The 21,590-nt window shown below is 39.9% G+C and overlaps 1 long non-coding RNA gene across 1 annotated transcript; it reads left to right on the top strand.

Annotated features, from left to right (window-relative positions):
* Positions 1 to 12,122: 12,122 nt before the first annotated feature.
* On the top strand, positions 12,123 to 20,833 carry LOC132525869 (uncharacterized). Its single transcript, XR_009542390.1, has 2 exons — positions 12,123 to 12,463; positions 20,585 to 20,833. It is a non-coding gene; the product is annotated as an uncharacterized LOC132525869 (long non-coding RNA).
* Positions 20,834 to 21,590: the final 757 nt, after the last annotated feature.

The raw sequence follows: 21,590 nt of genomic DNA, 5'->3' as shown, positions 1-21,590 counted from the left end.
GTGTCAGCTTCTCACCGTCTCTGCAGATGCCAAAGGCCGCTGCCAAAGGTCTGAGGTTGCTGGCCTCGCTTGGACCAGACTGAGGCCACCATGACTTCCAGCCATGAGACCGGCCCCGAAGAACTGGTTTGCTTTTGTGGATACCATAATTTTGAATTCTTTTTCTTTACTTTTTCTGTTTTTCAGAGTTCTCAAATGTTACCTATGATAGAAAGTAAGTGTTGTTAATTCAGAGCATTTATGATTAGTCACTGCACAAGAATACTTGACTAAATTATATTTTTGGTTTTTCTAATATAAAAAGTTATATTACAAAATCATTGCCAAATGGAGAGATGCTCCAAGAGAAGAGTCAGAGATGCAGGGAGAAGAAGTCGAAAGGTATGCTGGGCAGCAAATTAATTTAAAAAAATCATTCTAAACGTGATGTGTGTGACATTTGTTAGCTTTTCAAAAATTTGTAATTTGTGGGGACATGTATTCTCATTTCAAACAAACATCTATTTTATACATATTTTTGGATTCTTTTTCTTAACGAGGATTCCCCCATATTATGTCAACTCCAGAGCCCATAAAGCTTGGATCCCCTTTTGCTTAGAGACATTTTCTTTGGAGCACAAATATACTAAATCGTGTCTGCTGAGCTCAGGGAGGTGGAACTGAGGGGGACTTAGAGGAAAGGACACAGGGACAGCCCTTGAAAGAAGGAGGCACTTGTTAGAAAGGGAAAGTTTGGCTCAATTTTCTGGTCCTCACTCCTGGACTTTGGTTGTCCACCTAAAGAACAGATTCCAGGATGGGGGTAAGGCTGAACCCTTCCAGACCAGCCACCGTCTCCCTGGAGTGTGAGAACTGAGAAGGCGGCTCTGTGTGTCTGCATGTGAAGTCAGGAGCCTGTCTTACCTAGCTGTAGCCCCGGGAGCCTCAGAGCCGATTGGACCCGGGAGAGAGGAGATCTAGGAAGAAGAGGCAGCCGTGTATGTCCTGCCACATTGAGAGCAGGGGGATAGTCAGGGTCCAGCATAAAGAGGAGAGAGGACATAGAAAAGAACCGCATGTTCCCACGGCTGGTGTAAGTATGGATACTTCCAGCTCTGAGTGGACTCTACCTGACGTTTTTTTGTCTTAAAAGATTCTATTTTTTAAGAGCAGTTTTAGGTTTACAACTCAATTGAGAAGAAGGTACAGAGATTTCCCATAAACCCTCTGCTCCACAAATGCATAGCTTCCCCCACGATCACCATCCCCACCAGAACGGTCCTTTGTTTTTTTTTCTCTTTTAACCAAGGATGAACCTACACTGACACCTTTTTTTGGGTTTTTTGTTTTTTGGGTTTTTTTTTTTGCGGTACGCGGGCCTCTCACTGTTGTGGTCTCTCCCGTTGCGGGGCACAGGCTCTGGACGCGCAGGCCCAGCTGCCATGGCTCACGGGCCCAGCTGCTCCGCGGCATGTGGGATCTTCCCAGACCGGGGCACGAACCCGTGTTCCCTGCATCGGCAGGCGGACTCTCAACCACTGCGCCACCAGGGAAGCCCCACTGACACCTTTTTTTTTTTTTTTTTTTTTACTTTCCTTTCTTCTCTTGAACGTCCTCAGTGGAAAAACATCAGTTATCAGAAGCAAAAACTGTCAATATTACGGTGTGGGCAGAGAGAACTTTGTTTACAAAGAATCGGTTTCACTTCCTGCTTCCTGTAGATGGAGCTAAATCCTTAAGCATATGTTCTGTGTTTGCACATCTTCCAAGTTTCTGGGAAGGAAATCTTTGAAAGACGATATTAATGTCTGAAGGCTCTTCGTTCTTTTTACTGTAAGTAGTGCTACAATGTGCAAGATTTGGTGCTAAAGAAAAAACACTTCTTTGAGTCACAAGTCCTGTGCCCGCTTCCTTGTCTTTGCAGGGAGCTTGTCTTAAATAGCAATGGCAGCATGTTGCTACTATTGTTGATTTCTGTGTTTTGTGGAAAATTAAACTGCCCATTATGCATTGTCCTTTCCCACGGCTGTTTCCTGTGTACTGGTCTCATCCCTTGCTCTGTGTGATTGAGTGATCATATATAACAAGTTGCAATGACCTCTCAGTATTTTTTTCAATCAGTTAATAAACATTGCGTACCTGTGGACAGAAAGATGCACTTTATTACTTCCCCACATGGTTTCTAAGGGATGTGAGAACACAATGTGTCAGGCCAACAGGAAACTTAAAAAAGGAAACAGAAAAAAAAAAGAATCTGATTGTGTCGCTACCAAGTTCATAGCACTGTATTCGTTCATCAATTCCAAAACCAGGAAGAGAAACTTTATACCTTAAAAGGAAAAGAAAAAGCCAAATAATAGTTAAAGGGTTTAAAATATAAACATAGGAAATATTTTGATTAAATGAATTTGCCTATATCTTAGATGCTTTTTAATTTACCCAACAGTGCATTGAATACATTTTACTTTTTTTTTTTTTTTTCAGTACGCAGGCCTCTCACTGTTGTGGCCTCTCCCGTTGCGGAGCACAGGCTCCGGACACGCAGGCCCATCGGCCATGGCTCACTGGCCCAGCCGCTCCGTGGCATGTGGGATCTTCCCAGACCGGGGCACGAACCCGTGTCCCCTGCATCAGCAGGCGGGCTCTCAACCATTGCGCCACCAGGGAAGCCCCATTTTACTTTTTGAAATAAGAAAAAAGAACCCTTCAAAAAGTTTTTAAGATGTTTTACTATTCTTTCCTAGTAGCTCCCAAATTTGTAGCTAGGATAAGTCAGAGGCAGAATAAAAATGAACGAACGATTTTAATTGTAACCTAAAATATTATCTTGAGCTTAAGACATTGCAATTGTTTTGAATTTCAGGAAGATGCTGATAGCAAGGTAAATTTCATTCTCCACGTTTTTAAGCTGCATGTTAGAAACTTTACCACCCTTCTGTACCTTTTAATTCTCTAAAGCTATGACATTTTCAATAATCAAACATATTTCTTTTGGGGAGATTAATATGTGAATTTGCAGATTGGGTTAATTTCACTAATATGTGAGTTGAGAAATAATTCTCAAAATATTGGAATACTCAGTTTCATGTATTGGTGAGCATTCAGATATATCATTTGCTATAGTTTGCAGAGTTTAGAGGATTAAAGAAAAGAAATGTTGATACTAAAGAGGTGAATTATGAAATTAGTGATTCTCAAAACAACATCCAGTTTTATTCCTTTAAAAAATAATATAATTTTCTCAAAGTCACATTTACTGTTATACAAGCTATCCCTTGTTTTGATTTATTAGGAGGATATGAAAGGCATATTCTTTTTTTATGCATTTTTCTTAAGACTCCATTAAAACAAACGGCTTTCCGGTCTGTGCCCCCTTCCTATGTGATTATATATCAATTTAATATTGAGTTGCAAAAGGGAATCCATTACAAAAACCTTTTGTAATTGTCTAAATTCCCTGTGTTTAGGAAGCTTTTGAGACATCCAGGAATAAGCCAATTTCCCTAATGGTGAGAGAGAATTGTATGGTGGAGACAATAAAGTCTTGTCTGTTGACTCAGTCTTGTGCATGAATAAGTATACGATTTACTAATTTAAAAAGATGTTAACTTTGAGTTGTTGCTTTCTCTATAAAAAAACAAACTGCTAGCAACTCTAGTTCTGTTTTTCCCTGTGAGAATGCTGTCAGCCCACTGTCTTGAGGATGGAACTGAAATTCCATAGGATGGAGAAATTTAAGTTTATTTTATGTGCTATACAGTTTACAGAAACATTCTTAACACGTAAGTATTAGACTGGATTCCAAAACACTGAAAGCATGCCAATTGACAGAGATTTGTAAAGATCGTTGAAGACATTATCTTTGCATAGATAGCAATAGTATATTTACGTTTTAAAATGGATACCAGAGACTTGCGGGGGGGGCGGGGCACAGGGGTGGAAGAAATGGGGAGATATTGGTCAAAGGGTACACATTTCCAGTTAAAAGATAAGTTCTGGGATCTAATGTACAGCATGGCGATGATAGTTACTCATACTGTATCGTGTACTTGAAAGTTGCTAAGAGAATAAACCTTAAATGTTCTCACCACACACACACACACACACACACACACACACACACACACACACACACAATGGTAACTATGTGATGTGAGAGAAGTAATCATTTTGCAATCTACAAGTGTACCAAATCATCACATTGTATACCTTTGACTTATACAATGTTATATGTCAATTACATCTCAATAAAGCTGAAAAAAAGATAATTTCTAAAAAAAAGGAGAAAATAATTTGAATATACCTTCTTACGGGCTAGGTGTTTTCGTTGGTCACACTCAAATCTGTTGTCTCCTATTCTCCCCTGGCTTAGGCCTGTCTGAGAGCAAAAGGGCTGACTGAGTTAGGGTAATGGGTTTTCAGGGTCCTCTTGGCTGTTACCTTATTTAATAAGGCTTGGCTTGTGCAGTCACTAGTTGGATTCAATTATGTCCCTTCCTGACATTTTCATTCATTTGATTGCCCAGGCCTAATAGGTCAGGCAAGATGAGGTCTGGCACCAGGATGATTTTCCTTTGAAAGCATCAGTGCGGGTCAGATTTAAATATTTGTTCCCCCTACCCCTGCCCCGGACCCCACCACCTTGGCTATATCTGAGTCAACCAAATATTCTCCCATAAAATTTATTAAAGCCCCAGAACAATCAAGAAAGACACATTCAAATCTGCTGACTCAACTATAGATTGATACAAAGAAATGCAGATTTCATTTGATTGTTCAGTCATGAAGTATCTTTTTTAAAAAATAAATTTATTTTATTTTTTATTTATTTTTGGCTGCGTTGGGTCTTTGTTGCTGCGCGTGGGCTTTCTCTAGTAGCGGCGAGCGGGGGCTACTCTTTGTTGCAGTGCGTGGGCTTCTCACTCTGGTGGCTTCTTTTGTTGCGGAGCATGGACTCTAGGCACGTGGGCTTAAGTAGTTGTGGCATGCAACCTCAGTAATTGTGGCGCACGGACTTAGTTGCTCCACAGCATGTGGGATCTTCCTGGACCAGGGCTCGAACCCATGTCCCCTGCACTGGCAGGCGGATTCTTAACCACTGTACCACCAGGGAAGTCCTAGAAGTGTCTTTTGTTCATTCAGGAAGCATGGAAGGCAGTTCTAGGAAGGAAGCCACTTTGAGCCTAAGGGACCCCTTGATGAATTTCTCTCTTTTCTTGATCTATCTCTTAGTTCCATAGCTGTCAGTGAAAAAATGTTGGCTGCCATACAGTAAACAAAGGATGTTGTAGCCATCAAGACATCACACTGCAGCCACCCCCAACGATGCACCCTGAGGAGACTCAGGGTGAGAAAACACAGTATACTGGCCTCAGATAGCTGAGGTGCATATCAAAGGAATCATTTCAGGAGGCCCTGATTTTTGAATCTTCCCCTACATAGAAAAACACTAAATTCCTTAATTTGAGATGTCTGATTTTCTTTAATTAACAGTAATCTTTTGATGTTCCGACTACCTGGTCTTTGTTGCAAAAACGCCTATATACCCTGGCTCCTTCCCTACCTCTTTGGAGCAGTCCCTCAGAGCTATCTGAGAGGCTGCCTCCCGGGCTCAAGTCCTCAGTTTTGTTCACCGAATAAAAACATCTCTCTCAACTTTTAGTTGTACCTATTTTTTTCAGTTGACATAACCTTGCTGGAGTTTGCCCACTGTCCCCAGGCAGAGGTGAGGTGGAAGGAATGAAGGAAAAGATAAAGCAAATCACAGAAAACCTTGATGTAGCCAATCCGAATTGCATAACCTGACTGATAATGTGTTACAGGCACATGAAAAAATTAGCTTGCATTTCCTGAGTACATTCTACCTCACCTGTGTCGTGATTAAATCACAGACTGTCACGGATTTGAAAAGTTCAGGGCAGTGAGGCTGGTGTTCTAGTGGAGGCCCCTGAATCTTTCAGCAGAACTCAGCCACGGACGTCAATATTACCAGCCCTTCATGAGCTAAACTAAACATGGATTCCATTTAAAAACTCTTGTTTTGCACGTCATGTACTCTTACTACAATCATAATTATCAGTGATTCCAGTAATTAGCTGCTTGCTCACTTTCAAACACTACAATATGATTATACAACATTTATAAAATTTGGAATCCATCCTGTCCTCCATTCAAAGAGTTATTTCAGGATTTAAAAAATCCTTCTCGCTTATCACCTTCAGTGTGTGCTGACAGGACTGACAGGTCCTGGGGTAGCACTTGTGTAGTTTCTATAATCCACCTAAACGGGAGACTTTTCTAGAAGAGGTTCTGCAAGCCTGCCTTATGTGAAGGGTGATGGAAGAACACAGTTTATTTTCTGAATACAAGAACCATAAAAAAAGTCACTGAAACAATGTTACTTTTTGTTTATGCTAAAAGGATCAAATACTCCGCCCTCTCTAGAAACTTAATTAGAACATCTTCAAAGGCCCTCTAGGTTGCTGAAAGAGATATAATTTCGGGAACTTTCAAGTGATGAATAATAAAGGATTCCTTTATTTATTCCTTTGATAATTCTACCTAAATTGCATTTTTTCCCCAAGAAGACATTTTCTTTGTTCTTTGTTCATTAACAAATCGTTATTCATCATAACTTGGAATCCAATTACCCCTTTCCAGAGCTGCCCGTGCTATTTCACTTTCCTGGGCACAGTGGGGTCATGCATATGTGTGACATCTCACAAAGTGTCATTTTAGGAAAGTGCTCTTACTCTACGTGTGGGAAGAAACAGAGTTAGGTTGTGTAGCCACAGAGCCCACTTTATTTTGCAACCTTTAGCTTCCTGGGGGGAGTCGAGAAATGAAGAGGGAATTTGACTTAAAACACTAGGTTGTTAGAGTTCAAATGTTCCACTTATTTATATCAGCAAATTCAATCTAGACATCTCATTTAAAAATGTACACATCAGTGCCTCTTTGGAGAAACATGTAAAAATGTATGGCTAAATGCTCACAACTTTACTTTCAGACCATAATAACTATCTTGGCATTTCTATTTACCTTACGTGAAAATCAGAAAACAATTTTGAAGGCTTTTGGGGGCAACAGGGGCAGAAAGGGCAGGTACCCTTAAAACAGCAAAGGCATTGCAGTCACCTGAGAGGCAACCTCAGAACTACCAGCAGAGGGCGCAACAGCCTATTTTATAATCAGTAGGAAGAATTTCGTGATCAGAAAACAACCTAAAATGGTATTTTCTCTCTTTGCTTATTAATTCTTAGTGTACTAAAAATATAATGACTTTATTTGTTTATTTATTTACATAAATTTATTTATATTTTATTTTGGGCTGCGTTGGGTCTTTGTTGCTGGGCGTGGGCTTTCTCCAGCTGCCGTGAGCGAGTGCTACTCTTTGTTGCGGTGCGCGGGCTTCTCATTGCGGTGGCTTCTCTTGTTGTGGAGCACGGGCTCTAGGAGCGCGGGGTCAGTCGTTGTGGCTCGTGGGCTCTAGAGCGCAGGCTCAGTAGTTGTGGCGCACAGGCTTAGTGGCTCCGCGGCATGTGGGATCTTCCCGGACCAGGGCTGGAACCCGTGTCCCCTGCATTGGCAGGAGGATTCTTAACCACTGCGCCACTAGGGAAGTCCTATAATGACTTTATTGACAATAACATTTGGAACTAAAACCACAGAAGCTGTAATAATTGTTTAAGAATAATGATAGGATTATTATACATAATATCTGACTTTTGGAACTAAAAGGGACCCTAGACCTTTTGGGTTCAATTTGTCTGTTTAAGGCCAGGGAGACTGAGGTTCTTAATTTTGAAGTTAAAATTCAAGGGGAGAGTTTTGATGAGAATTCTGGTCGCATCACTGGGTCCAGGACTCTGATTCAGCAGCACTGCTCCTCAGCTAAATAGCATTTTTAGCCCAATAACCACAAATGGGGGAGTGGGGAGGGATATGGGATCACTGAAGTTAAGAATATTTTTCAGCTGATGTTTATCTGTAAAGTCTTCTCAATTCTTTTGTAAGAACATTCATATATTCAGAGAAATGGCATTTTCAGGGAGAACCTGCCATCCTTCTGTCACCTTTATAGCATTTTCTAAAGCACCTCTGTTTCCAGCTGTGACCCAGCAATACCATTTTACCAAATGCTGCCTTTCCAGCCTCTGGCTCTTTCTGCAATCGAAGGGAAGGGATTTTTCACACGTTTGGTTTATTCTGAGAAGATACTTCCTACAGCATCAACAAATATCATGTAACAGGAATGAATAAGGAGACCTGGCTTCGGTTCTGTTGCCAGGATTCTCATGGAAATGATGCTGCTATTCAAAAAGTGGAAGTTGACAGAAAACTGCATTGTTAACTCACAGAAGAAGGAGAGTAATGAAAGCTTGAGTTCAAAAAGAACACAATGCTCCCCAAATAATCACCTGACCTGAAAATGAAAAGGACAGAAAATTGATATGACAGTTGTGGACTTTAATATTTTGAAAATTTATTTTTTAATTTACATTATTTCTTCTTGTTCATATTGCCAAGTGGCTTGAAAACTGTCTGAAGGACCATAAATGATTGATGCTGAAAATTATATATTAGAAACTTTTGTTGAAAAGGTGAGGAAAGACAATTTTTGGAAAACCAAGATATACTACAAGGTCTGTCCATATATATATATATATATATATATATATATATATTTATCAACAGGTAATACTTTCTCTCAACCATTGAAAATGTGATAGTACTTTAACAATAAAATGATTTTCAATGTGTTATAGACAATACAAGGTAACTAAAACTTCAATCAAATATCTGATCGGAAGGCTTTACAGAACTCTTCAAAATATTATTTAAAAATATTGTTTCCTTTTGAAAGTATCTGAAAATCAGATTGCCCAGATCATTACACATTTTACTAAGTTTCAATCTGACAAAGGTTCTCCATTGGAATGTATATTTTAGAAGCAAGATTAAATGAGTAAATGCAGATAAAGCACTTTGCCCTTTGCCTGGCTCAAATAACTTGTTACAATTATTTAAAAAATTTCCATTACAATACAGCAAAATGACCATCCAATTTTCAGCGTACGCTACTTTTGAGCAGAAGGCTTTTTAGCAACGAACTGAATGTCCTTTTACTTATAAAAGTAAATGGCCTAATCAGATGTTGTTTTGGAGACTTCCAAGGTTTAACATTTGGTGATTTTACCATCTTATTCCAAATAAAGGAGCCAGGAGACCGCCCTGATTTTACTGTGAGAGCTCTGTATGAACAGCTGTGTATAATAACTTGACAGTGTTATGGGAAAATTTGGTAAAAGACGTTCTATTTGTAATACCTATTTGAATTGGAGATGACCTCTGAGGACATGACTTCCCCGATGCTTATTCATTAGAAAATATCCTGGACTAAATGCTGGCAAAATATTCTCTTGGGAGCAAGGTCTGCATTATTTAAAAGGTCTGACAATCTGGATATCTTCATATACAAATTTATACTATTTTTCATATCACCTGTTTTCCTTAGGTTAATGTTTAACTTAGCAGCCTTTTTTCTTTTTAAGTGAATACAAGCTTAACAAGTAGAAAATCTACTGATGATTTTCATTATATGAACCAAGAAAGTAATTTGAACCTAGTAGTAACTATGAAAAAATATTGCTTTCTAATTATTATCTTTTTTCTTTTAGTACTGGCCCTTGCTAAATGTTGCCAAAATTTTCAAATTTATGGATTGAGATACATAAACGTATGTGAAAGCTAGTTGTGTGAACCACCTTGGGCCTTAGTTTCCGCATTCAGCACAGAAGGAGTTGGGATGAACAAGAGGTGGGCTCTTTTCCCAGGTCTAGATGGGGCATCTATGTAGGGTGGTCCTGATGGGGCTCATAGGGAAGGTGGACAAGTCCAGTGTTCAAGCAGCCAGTGGGGCAGGTCCCCAGGGCCTTACCCCAAACACCCTGGGTCTGATGTGTTTCAAAATTCAGATTTGGTTTTTCCTTTTGGATTTTAGAAAGGAAATACATGGCGGATACAGTGCATTATACAGTCTCCCCATCAAGCTCTGGGGCAGCTCCACACAGCAAGCATATTAAGGATTCTGGAGGTAAACACTGTAGGGACTGTAAATAACTTCTCCACTCAGCCCTCTTGTTGAGATTAGAGGAATTATGAAGTTTGTTTGTTTGTTGTTTGTTTTTTACTGCATTTTGGATTTTGAATTGCAGTTAAGATATTGTGAACCTAGACACATGTGAAGCCTACTAATTAAATACAAACACAGAGAGCATAAAGCTTGTGCTAACTCTTCCCGCAGCAGCAGGGGAAGAGAGAAGATGTGAGAGACACGTGTCTCCACCCTTGGGAGGGCGTGTGCTTGGGGTGAGGGTGGGACATTTCGATCAGTATTTATTTCCTTGGTTCCATATAAATTTCACTATCTTTACTTTTGTGCTTTTTTTTTGGTGGCAACACAAACATAAAAACTAACTGAAAAAGAAACAAACAAACCCTAACTTTTATTAATTTTGCAATTCAGGAATTGGAGGATTTTACCATGGAACCACCGGCATTTCACAGACTCTTCCTACTACATTACCTGGAGATAAACGAAGACCATCCAAATGAGAACAGGCAAAGGCTATTTATTCTGAGCTTGCTGGAGCGAAGGCAGTCAGCCATCCTCACTTGCTTTTGGCAGGAGACTCCAAGCCAGTCAGGGGAGTTGGAAAGCTTCATCATGGACAAAAGGGAAGGCTTCAGGGGTGCCCAGGTGGAGGCTGTCAGCTCGGGGAAAGCTGTAGACAGGCTAACATTACCATGGGGCTCCTAGGAGACTTCCTCTGGTCAGTTCTGTGTTAGAAAGGAGGGCAGGGGCCAACATGAGAGAAGGTGGCGGTTACAGACCTAGTCCTGGTCATTTGGGGCCAATGGCTGCAAGGGGCTGTGGTTTGGCTTCCTGGTCTGGCTGCTGCTGTGGTTGTAGGTCGGAGTTCTGCTGTCATAGACAGTCTAGCTGCTGTCCTTTTCTCCATTCAGTCCCTCAGTAGGAGGGAGTTCCAGTGGTAGTTCCAGAATTTCTAGAAGGGAGAGATTTAAAGGGATAACTTTATGGATGGAGAGTCCAGGAGACTTGTAACGAAGCTGCGTTTGCATAGGAAACTCCTGGGCTTTCCTCAGATTATTCCTTCATTGGAGCGGCTTTGGAATCAGGACATGCTGCGTAGGGTGGGGCTCCTCAAGTCCCCACTGCTTTCTCTAGCTCTGCAGCTGGGGGTGCCTTCCTGCGTTAGGTTCCTTTCATTTCGTCAAGCAGCTAACGTTCACTTTCTTGCTGCAGTCAAACAGCAAATTGGGCTCTAGGAACAAGCACAAAGTTCAAATCTTAAAGAAAACATTCCCTTTCCATGCAAAGTTCTGCTCTAATGAAGTACGTTAAGCAAATAATTTGCTTAGCAGGTCTCAGGGAAGTTACTGAGAAAATGATGAATAGGAAGAAAGGTGAAAGAATAGAAAGATTGAACAGAGAGAGAGGCCCATGAACTTCTGAGTCACTTGAACAAAATCAAATACTAACTATGAAAATTAACCATTAGTCAAACTAATTGATTTATAAGATGAACAGTCCTCTCAGAATCAAAATAATGATATTAAATGGAAGAATAACTGCATTTGAGGTTATTGAAAGGAAAGAAAATCTCTGCAGTGACTAAAGTTAATGGCCTGCACTTGCCCTGCTGTCAACTTTCTCTATTCAGAATATATATATCCTCTCTCTCCCATCCATGGATTATTAATATCCATATCACACATCACAATAAAACACAATTATGATGTGAATATTATTCCCATATTTTGAATACTCCCTGAAGTGGCTTTTGGGTCATTAGGGTGATTTTTCATTTAGAACATGTAGATAACTGATTTTTAAAATGAAGCATTTCTAATATACACAGCACCTAAATGCATAATATCATTTTACATTTTTATAAAGATGTTCCTCTGCGGTTCCCAAAGCCCATGGTTAATTTCAGTTTGATTTAGATCCAGCTATGTGACTGCTCTGAAGACGCAGATACAGTGTAGCTTCCTATCAGAACTGTCAAGAGTTGTGAAGCACTTAAGATTTCACCCAGCCTGGAACCAACAAGTTAGGTTGCCAATTTCATGGACGGTAATCAGAAGACATGAGACTCCCGGGTCAGAGACAAGGACTTTATGACTCATGGTGCAGCAGGCAGCTTGAGCAAACGTTTGCTGAGTTTGCACCCCCAAATCCCACGGGGAGGTGTGTGTGTGCAGTGGACAGGAGCCTTGAATTTGGAGAGCCTGATCTAAGAACAGTAAGAATGTCTTCCCTTTGTTCTAGAAGGAGACACTGTATCTTCCATGCTGATTGCCATTCAAATACCCTGTTTGCTGTTCAGATTTCCCTCAGCTGGAAAGATGTACCCAAATCCCAGAGACACATGGAGAATGATCTTTCAATAATATGGTGAGATTTCCCAGGGCACTGTTGGGCACTATGATTAATCTGACCAACAGAAGCAGCAGCGAAGTCTGTTCAACTTGTCTCCCACGATGTTTAATTTAGGCTTCTACCAACAGGACCACAGTCCATAGGACATGCCAATCCATCCAGAGAATCCAGATGGCTAGCCGGAAGCAAGTTTGAATTCCCCAGGCCCCTTTTGTCCAGGCTACCACCCAAAGGTGTACCAACCAGACTGGTCCAGTGTGGGAGAGAAAGACACATCATGCCGGGAATTCTCAGAGTAGAATCTTAGATATTCAGGTTAGGTCTTTGCCCCCCTTTCATCCTGATCATTACTCAGGAGATGGCCAAGAAGGGATGGTCCCTTTTTGGAACAGTGGTGTTCAGTGACCAAAGTACCTTGCTAAGGCTGAAGACCAGAAAGAGGTGAGGGAGGTAGAGTTAGAACATTTTTGAGTCATTTTTTTCAGGAGACTGTTCGAACATTCAATGATACCGAATGACTGTGGTTGGTGGGCAGCACGGAAGGGACATCTTGACTATCAGCCCGTGGGTGGGTGGTTTTTGCTGTAGAAGGCACACCACTGTCAGATCGCAAATGGAAAACATGGCCCAGATTACGTTCAAGGCCCCAGTGGTGTGGCCGGAGTCAGCTGATTGGACTGCATCTGACGAAATGTCAAGTGTGATGAGACACAAGTGATAGCCTGAGAGGAGCTTCGGCATCGGGTGTAGTCAATCTGCCGGGAGCAGCAGGGGCCATACCCCCTGCACAGTGGCCTCCCTCACCTGAGACAAACAGTGGGACCACTGGCAGCAGCCCAAGAGGCAGAAGAGATTAACAAGGCACATCAACAGGAGTTTCGGACACAGCTATGAGAATGGCTTTGCGTTCAGCCCACTGAGCAGTGACCACAAACATCATAACTTCTGTTTGTGTGGAGCTGAGCTGGAACGCCCACAGCAGCTCAGAGCATATACATACTGTCCGGTAGCGAATGACTGGGGAGTTTAGCCCAGTGGTGCTTCTCTACCTGGAGCTCTTCCTGATGGGGAAAAGCCCCTTGGCCCTTATGGGGTTGGGAGCACAGTCATGTGACACTTTAATTCCTACTATACATTCAGAGGTAGATGAGACATCAACAAGGCACTGAAATGCTGCAGTGGCTCCACATTCTTCCTTACTGAGAATTCTGCTCAACCCCATCCGTTGAATTTGGCCTTTTATAGGATCAGATGGGGCGGAGGCTTGGGTGACAGTATCCAGCAGAGACGTGGAAGTCTGAGACTCTCTCCTTCTTCTTCTTCAGCTAGTTGGGTGGGTGGGTGTGGTCTTCAGCTTTCCTTGGGGACCGGGAGACTTCAGCTCCACCCCTAATCTCATCTTAAGATACCTTCATAAAATCTTAAGGTGCTTTGAACTCAGACAACCCTCTGCATTCAAAGGATTCTTTAAATGATAAGTAGAGAATCACTAAATATTTACCAATCTTTTAGTCTAAATATGCACATCCGAGGACGGACGTTTTACACTTTTATGTCTCTAAGGACTTTTAAAGGGAATTTTGTTTGGATCATCACTTTCTTCTTACGCTGGTTGCTGGTAATAAATAGTTCATTAATCCAACGTGGCAAAGTCTTGTCCTGGTCTATGCCCTCTGTGGTCCACCACCTTCTTCAACAATGTGTTCTAAGTTTTCTACCATCATAAATCCCAAGTAGTGCTAGCATGCGTGCTGCAGGAGAGCTTGCAAACCACAGCGCCCTCCGAGATCGCTATGTCTGAGCCTTTTCTGGCCTCTGCCCCTATGTCTACATCCCCATCTTTGAACTGCTTTTCTTTTTCTCCTTTTTCTCAACCTCTCTTATTTTGTTCACTTCTCCTCCAGTCTGAATATACCAAACCATCCTTTTTTTCTTTTCTCTTTGTTGACGACTCCTAATTTTCATTAGGAAAATGTACTATTTTAATGTACTTTGTAAAGCTAGTGGCATTCAGGAGTTCGTGCCCTTGGAAATTCATGCATGTTCACCTTCTAGAACTCCCTGGTTCCTGAGAGCAGGAATGAGTTATCTCTGACTTTCAGTGTCTGTAGGAACCATCAGGGACAATCTGATAAATTGGGCATACAACACATATGCCCCAAAGGATTCTCAACAAATGTGACCGTTCACTGCTCGCTGCAGTCAAATATACTGAACACTGAAAATGACTTTGTTTAGGACTTCCCTGGTGGTGCAGTGGTTAAGAATCCACCTGACAATGCAGGGGACATGGGTTCGAGCCCTGGTCCAGGAAGATCCCACATGCCGCAGAGCAACTAAGCCCATGCACCACAGCTACTGAGCCTGTGCCCTAGAGCCTGTGAGCCACAACTACTGAGCCTGTGCTCTAGAGCCCGTGAGCCACAACTACTGAGCCCGCACGCCACAACTACTGAAGCCCGCACACCTAGAGCCCATGCTCCTCAACAAGAGAAGCCACTGAAATGAGAAGCCTGCGCACAGCAAAGAGGAGTAGCCCCCACTTGCCGCAATTAGAGAAAGCTCGCGTGCAGCAACGAAGACCCAACGCAGCCAAAAATAAATAAATTAATTAAAAAAAAAAGAAAGAAAATGACTTTGTTTATACTGGATGACTTCTTGTGACTTTAGATAAAACACACAGAAAAACCCATGTGTGGGGATGACCTCAGCGAGGCAGTAGAAAGTCCTACCACTCTGCCATTCTGTCTCCTTTCTTCTTCACCCAAGTCAGGAAGGGGCAGAAATGTCTTGAAGCTTACATAAAGCTCTGGTTAAGTCACTTTCACGTAAAAATTTGTTTCACATTTTCCTTGCGGCAGGACCGAGAATTTGGATAAGTATACCTAAAAAAATTTTATAAACTTCTTTCCTAACTTGCGTTTTCTCCATACAGTTGTTGAACCTTTGCTTTATATGTAGTCTTAGGAAGTTTACATTGTCTGAAATAAAGAAATAAATAAAATTTTCTTTTCTTTTTTTATTGTTGTGGTAAAATAGACATAACACAAAATGTAACATTTTAACCATTCTTGGGTGTCCAGTTCAGTGGCATTAAGTACATTCATATTGTTGTGACACCATCACCACCATCCATCTCCATAGCTCTTTTCATCTTCCCATTAAACAACAATTCTTCATTCCCTCGTCCCCCAGCCCCTGGTTACCACTATTCTACTTTCAGTCTATGAATTGACTATTCAAAGTACTGCACATACTTGGAATCATACAGTATTTGTCCTTTTGTGTCTGGCTTATTTCACGTAGCATAAGATCTTCCAGGTTTACTCATGTTTTATCCTATGCCAGAATTTCCTTCCAGAAATTAGAAATTAGAACAAGTTATCCAGAAATTAGAATAAATTATTTTATTAGTTTTAGAATTTTTTGTACTAGAATGTCTTGAGGGGCTTCCCTGGTGGCACGGTGGTTGAGAGTCCGCCTGCCGATGCAGGGGATGCAGGTTCGTGCCCCGGTCCGGCAGGATCCCACATGCCGCGGAACGGCTGGGCCCGTGAGCCATGGCCGCTGAGCCTGCGCGTCCGGAGCCTGTGCTCCGCAACGGGAGAGGCCACAACAGTGAGAGGCCCGCGTACCGCAAAAAAAAAAAAAATTAGAATGTCTTGAGTTTTCTTTGTATACTAGTGTACAGTCGTGTAATCAGCAAAAGTAATAGTTTTTCTTTTTTCCCATGTTTTTTGCCAGTTATTTCATTTTCTTTTAGTATTTACTATAATACCTGTAACAGTGTTAAAATTAACGTGAAATGGATTATCTTTGGTTCTGATTTTAGAATTTGCTGCTAGTTTTTGGAAAATTATTGATTTAAATAGTTTCTTTCTAGTGCTATTTTTAATTAGGACTGACTATTGAATTTTTTTCAAATGCCTTTTAATCAACTTGGGCTTTTATCTTTCACTATTTTTGCTATACTGGATTAAATGGATACATTTCCTGATATTAAGCACTCTATTATTCTTGGATTCATGTTTAAAAAAAACAAGAAGTAGACAATTTTAATCAATCAGCTACCCAATAATCCATAAGACGGTCAAGAATCTATCATTTAAAAAGACACCAGGACCATATGGCTTCACAGCTGAGTTTTACCTGGACCCTAAAGAACAGAAAATTCCCATATTATTTAAGATAAGCCATTGAAATATATATAAAGCTCCTCAATGATGTCAACATAATTTTCATGCCCAGATTTGATAAAAATAGAAGCAAAATACAAAACTGCAAGCCAGTTTGGCTTATTATGATAAAAGCAGTAACTCGAAATAAAATATTAGCAAAGAGAATCTGTCTATATTTCAAAGGACTAAGTAAAATATATTTCATGAAATATATTCTTAAGTATAAATTTTTCATTGCTATTTTCACTTCAAGTTGTTTATCATATCCTATTGTCCAGGTTATTCACTTCCTTTGAAGTTATATCTTCCCCTGACAACTTAGGAACCCTGAGAAAGTGAGTAAGAGAGGAATAAACTATCGAAAATCTGACTCAGACCCCAGATAAGCATATGGTGCTTTAGTGAGAAGAGATTTGATTCTGCTGATCAGGATACTAAAACTTGACCTTTGCGATCTTCTCCTAATAAAATAAAAGTAGAGGGCTGCCCTGTGAAAATGTTTATTCATGGATCATCAGGGTGAGAAGGACCTTGATCCCAGAGGAAGGTCTTCCCACAGACACTCAGACTTTCATGGCTGTGAACGTGAATGTGGCTTTCAGAGAGCAACGATGGCTATGAATCTACAAATCAGAGCAGTTCAGGCGACACACCTCCAGCCTTTATCGCTGTTGTTCACTTGAAATTTTTATCAAAATTGTCCGCCCACTTTCCAATATCACCTTGTTCTGGTGTAGGCTGTGCTTCAAGCCAGCTTCAACCTCACTAACAAATGAGATGAGATCCAAAACGTAAAACGTTACCTCTCGTAGGGAGGCGGAGGGAAGGCATAGAGAGAAGCACATAGATAAATATAAAAATAAATAAATTATTGTTAATAATCCAGCTTTTGGGCTGGGTGATAGGTTCATGAAGGTACACTTTATTGTGCTTTATTTTTAAAAAGACGTATCACTACATACATACATATATATATATAATATAATATTTATAGGTATCAAATAACATTTAACAATATGAAGGAGGGGGAATCACCGATAGACTTATTAAGAAACAAAGCCCAGGCCCCTCCTTCCAGAGATTTGATTCAATAGGTCTGAGCAGGGTCTGCAAATCTGCATTTAAAGAAAAATGAGGTGAAATCCATATAGGGAGGAATCGGAGCCACGTTGAATTGAAAGAGCTCGCCTCAGGAGCAGCAAATTAGGTGTGCAACAAGAAAGGGCGCTCCAGAGTGCACATTTCCAGTCATTGACTGCAGCTAGGGGCCTGCACCCTGCAATGAATCAATCAACATTTACTTATCTGTCCCCTGCAGCAGCTTTGCAAGTCGTTTTCAAAAAGCATTGAACCACTAACAGTTTATCCACTCTGCAAAATATACACAGCTTCTCATATCCACCAGGGTTACTCCCCTCTCAGCTATATTCAGCTCTTTTTACTGCTCCTGATTTCAATAAGCAGCAAATCATATACACCTGCCCAGGGAGATCACTCTTACCACAAAATTGCCTCTTATGTTGGAATGTCTATAAGACCCTCCAAAAAAGAGAGCCAGCGAACTGAAGCAAGTGTTTACCCCCAACTTAAAAAGATCTATCTTATAAATAATATGCCCTGGGGAATGGCCAACATTGCTTCACCCTTGGGCGTGAACTTCACCACCTCCAGCTCCAAGGAAATCACTAGCAAAAATGTTATTCCTACACCTTGGCTTCTATCCCAGGCCTCAAATACATACAGGGTCCCAAAGGGTACTTCCTTCCTGTTGCTTTGATCTCGTGATCAGAGGAGGGAGTAGGGGGGCTCCCACCTGCAGATGAGCGATGCTGGGAAGACATGATGCTCATGCTTCCATAGATGGTGATCATGGGCAGGATTCCTAGCATAACGTCACTTTCCTTATCTGCAAAAGGAAAATAATACTTCCTCCCTTACAAGGTGATTAATCCTCTTCACTTAGTTTCTTTGTTGGAAAGGTAGAGAACTCAGGGTTGTCTCTCTTCAATGCAGCTGTTTGATGAACAGCTTGAAACCTGGAAGGAATGGCATCTTGAAAACCGACCATGTAAGACTTTGGGAAATATCAATTAATGCCAATTCCATTAATTATTCAGAGAAATCTGATCCAGTACACTAAAATGTGAACATCTGTGAACAGATCAGTAAGATTGGTTTTACTCTTTTAATCCTTTTTCAGGACTTAGAATAATTTTGGTAGAGGAGGGTATGGAGTGGTTCTTATTTTAAAAATTTTTGAAAAGGAAGATAGTTGTAGTTTAAACACTAAGGCCTTTATTTTATTTAATTTTTTTAAATTTTTTTAAATTTTTATTTTTTTTTGCGGTATGCGGGCCTCTCACTGCTGTGGCCTCTCCCGTTGCGGAGCACAGGCTCCGGACCCGCAGGCTCAGCGGCCATGGCTCACGGGCCCAGCTGCTCCGCGGCACATGGGATCCTCCCGGACTGGGGCACGAACCTGCGTCCCCTGCATCGTCAGGCGGACTCTCAACCACTGCGCCACCAGGGAAGCCCTATTTTATTTTTATTTAAGGTGTTTATTTTAAAATTTATTTCAAAATTAGAATACCAAAATGAACTTGATATAATAAATGTGCACATAATAAAATGTGGGAAGTAGATTTAGCTTTGTTCCTTAAAATACAGAAATCATACCTTAGATTTTCAAGTGTTTAGAAAATAGTAATTTATGCTCTCCATTTCTTTATATCCTGCTTATTTTAAGTTAGAAATGTCAAGTCCAGTTGAGTTTTACAACTGCTGAAAATAAAAGTTCTAAACCATTCTGTAGAGTTTAGAAGTAAATTGTATGACTATTTTACTAATGCTTAAATATTTCTAAAAAATTAGCTATCTCCATTTGTATTTATACCTTCCCCTTCTAAGAAAAGAAATTTTATGTAATTATTATTCTGAGATAGATTTATTGTTTCCACATAATCTTCTTAGACTAAGACTTATTCTTAGGCTAGCTGAAAAATGCCTCTTAGTTCAGATAACATTTTTTTCTTTTTACTGGTAGTTTTTATAGTATGAGCCAGCAGTTCTGAAATATGTTTAAAAATGTGTTTAAAATAAGGTATGCTGTTTACTTTATATAAGCAACAGTTCAATAATTCAAATCCTATATTTATCTTCTCAGAGTAAAAGGCAGATTTATGCAAACACATTTAACAAACAATAGTGGATTTCAACATCTTTGACTCATTTTCAAGAGAGATTCCATGTAATTCAAAGACAAAAATTTTAATATGAAATACTTTCCTTAACAACTCATATGTACTCATCTAAAGAGTATGTTTGCCATTTTCATGTCTTTTTACATAAATATTAGGAATGGTTAAGTAGAATCTGGAAAGACTTTTCTCATATGCTTTGGCTTAAATGAAACTGAAACTCATAGGATCTGTGTTTTTGGAGAGGAGCAGAATAAAAGTGAGGGAATGTAGAACTTGGAGGGAAGGGACCACTTAGTAAGAGACACAAAAGTGCTCTCTCAGGAAGAGAAGTGATCTTAACTTTACTCCCAAATTGAAAAAAAAGTTCTCTTACAGAAAATGTGCAATTACTCAAATAATTAACAAATAATGAAACTTAGGAAATTGATTTTTATTTTTTCGAGAGCAGAAGAATATTATTTTGGCTATTCAAATGCATTCGGCAAATATTTAGGTTCTTTTTTCCCTATGTGTCCAATATTTTAATCTTTAGACTTTACTAATGGTAGAGGTCTTACTTGTAATTTAATAAAATATTCTATTTAGTTTAGAAATGTGAATAATATTTTATCAAAACACAGAGCTTATTAATGGTATAATAATTTCTTAATAATTTATCAAATGTGGTACGTTGAGCACTGTCCTAAATGCTTTTATGCATTAACTGAAGAACTGTTATATGTAGTAATCTGTGCCCCACTGTCAAATTCTCCCTCTAGGACTGTGACACTCATTTACACGATTGTCAGGAGTATGGATTTTGACGGAACACTGCCGAGTCTGTCTCCAGGAATTGCCTATGGCCAAATAAAGCCGCCCTGTGTCCACGGGGGACATCTCTGAAGGGTCATGGAGACGACCCCAGGTTCAGAGGTCCTATACATTAGTATTTCTGCTGTTTGATTAATTCTGGTATTTATGCTGCACTTATATTTCTATTGTTTGATAAAAGATTCTGTATTTATGAATTTGTGTTGCTTGATTCTTTCTGTATCAATGAATAATCATAAATCAATCTGGAAGAAACTTTTAACCTCTAGAGTCTTATGGGCACAGAAATTTTTGCCCACATTTTTATCAGAGTGAAAAAATATGATGATCAACAAAGCATTTTTCAGGAATAAAAACATTTACACTAACAAAACTCAAAGGGTGAAATGGAGTGAAATTTACATTCAAGAAAGAAAAGTCATGTAAAATAGCCAACTGTTACTTGAGCTTGTTCATGTGTACCTTTCCATGGCTGATCCAAGATATAAAATCATTACAATTTTTAGATTTCATTAGGTAAATTTACAAACATGTATCTAAATTCTAGTTGACTTATTTTTAAAACTCCAATATTTGTTGAACTGGAAATTATACTCTTTACATCAACTTATGACAAAATTTTTTAGTGGCCACCTAACATTGTGTGAAAGGATATATAGTTTTTCAAAATTCTTCTGGGTGTTAAGTAGGCAAAAATTTCCACTAAACTAGATGACCCTAAACTAAATTTATTTGACTATAAATTCGATGATGCTTTCTTATCTTGTTTTCTAGAGATAGTCAATCTAATCAAGTCTTTTGTGGTGATCACCCATCCATGGTGAAAAAAGAATTATTAGCAATAGAAGAGGAAACATCACCAGAAAAACAAAAGCAGGAGATAATTTGGGCTGGCATAAGCTTGGAAAGAAGTATAGTAAACTAAAAAGAGAAAGGTGGGGATTACAAATGTCC

The sequence above is a fragment of the Lagenorhynchus albirostris genome, chromosome 1, assembly GCF_949774975.1.
Source record: "Lagenorhynchus albirostris chromosome 1, mLagAlb1.1, whole genome shotgun sequence".
NCBI lineage: Eukaryota > Metazoa > Chordata > Mammalia > Artiodactyla > Delphinidae > Lagenorhynchus > Lagenorhynchus albirostris.
The sequence above is the reverse complement of the archived record's forward strand: the minus strand, read 5'-3'. Positions and strand labels throughout refer to the sequence as shown.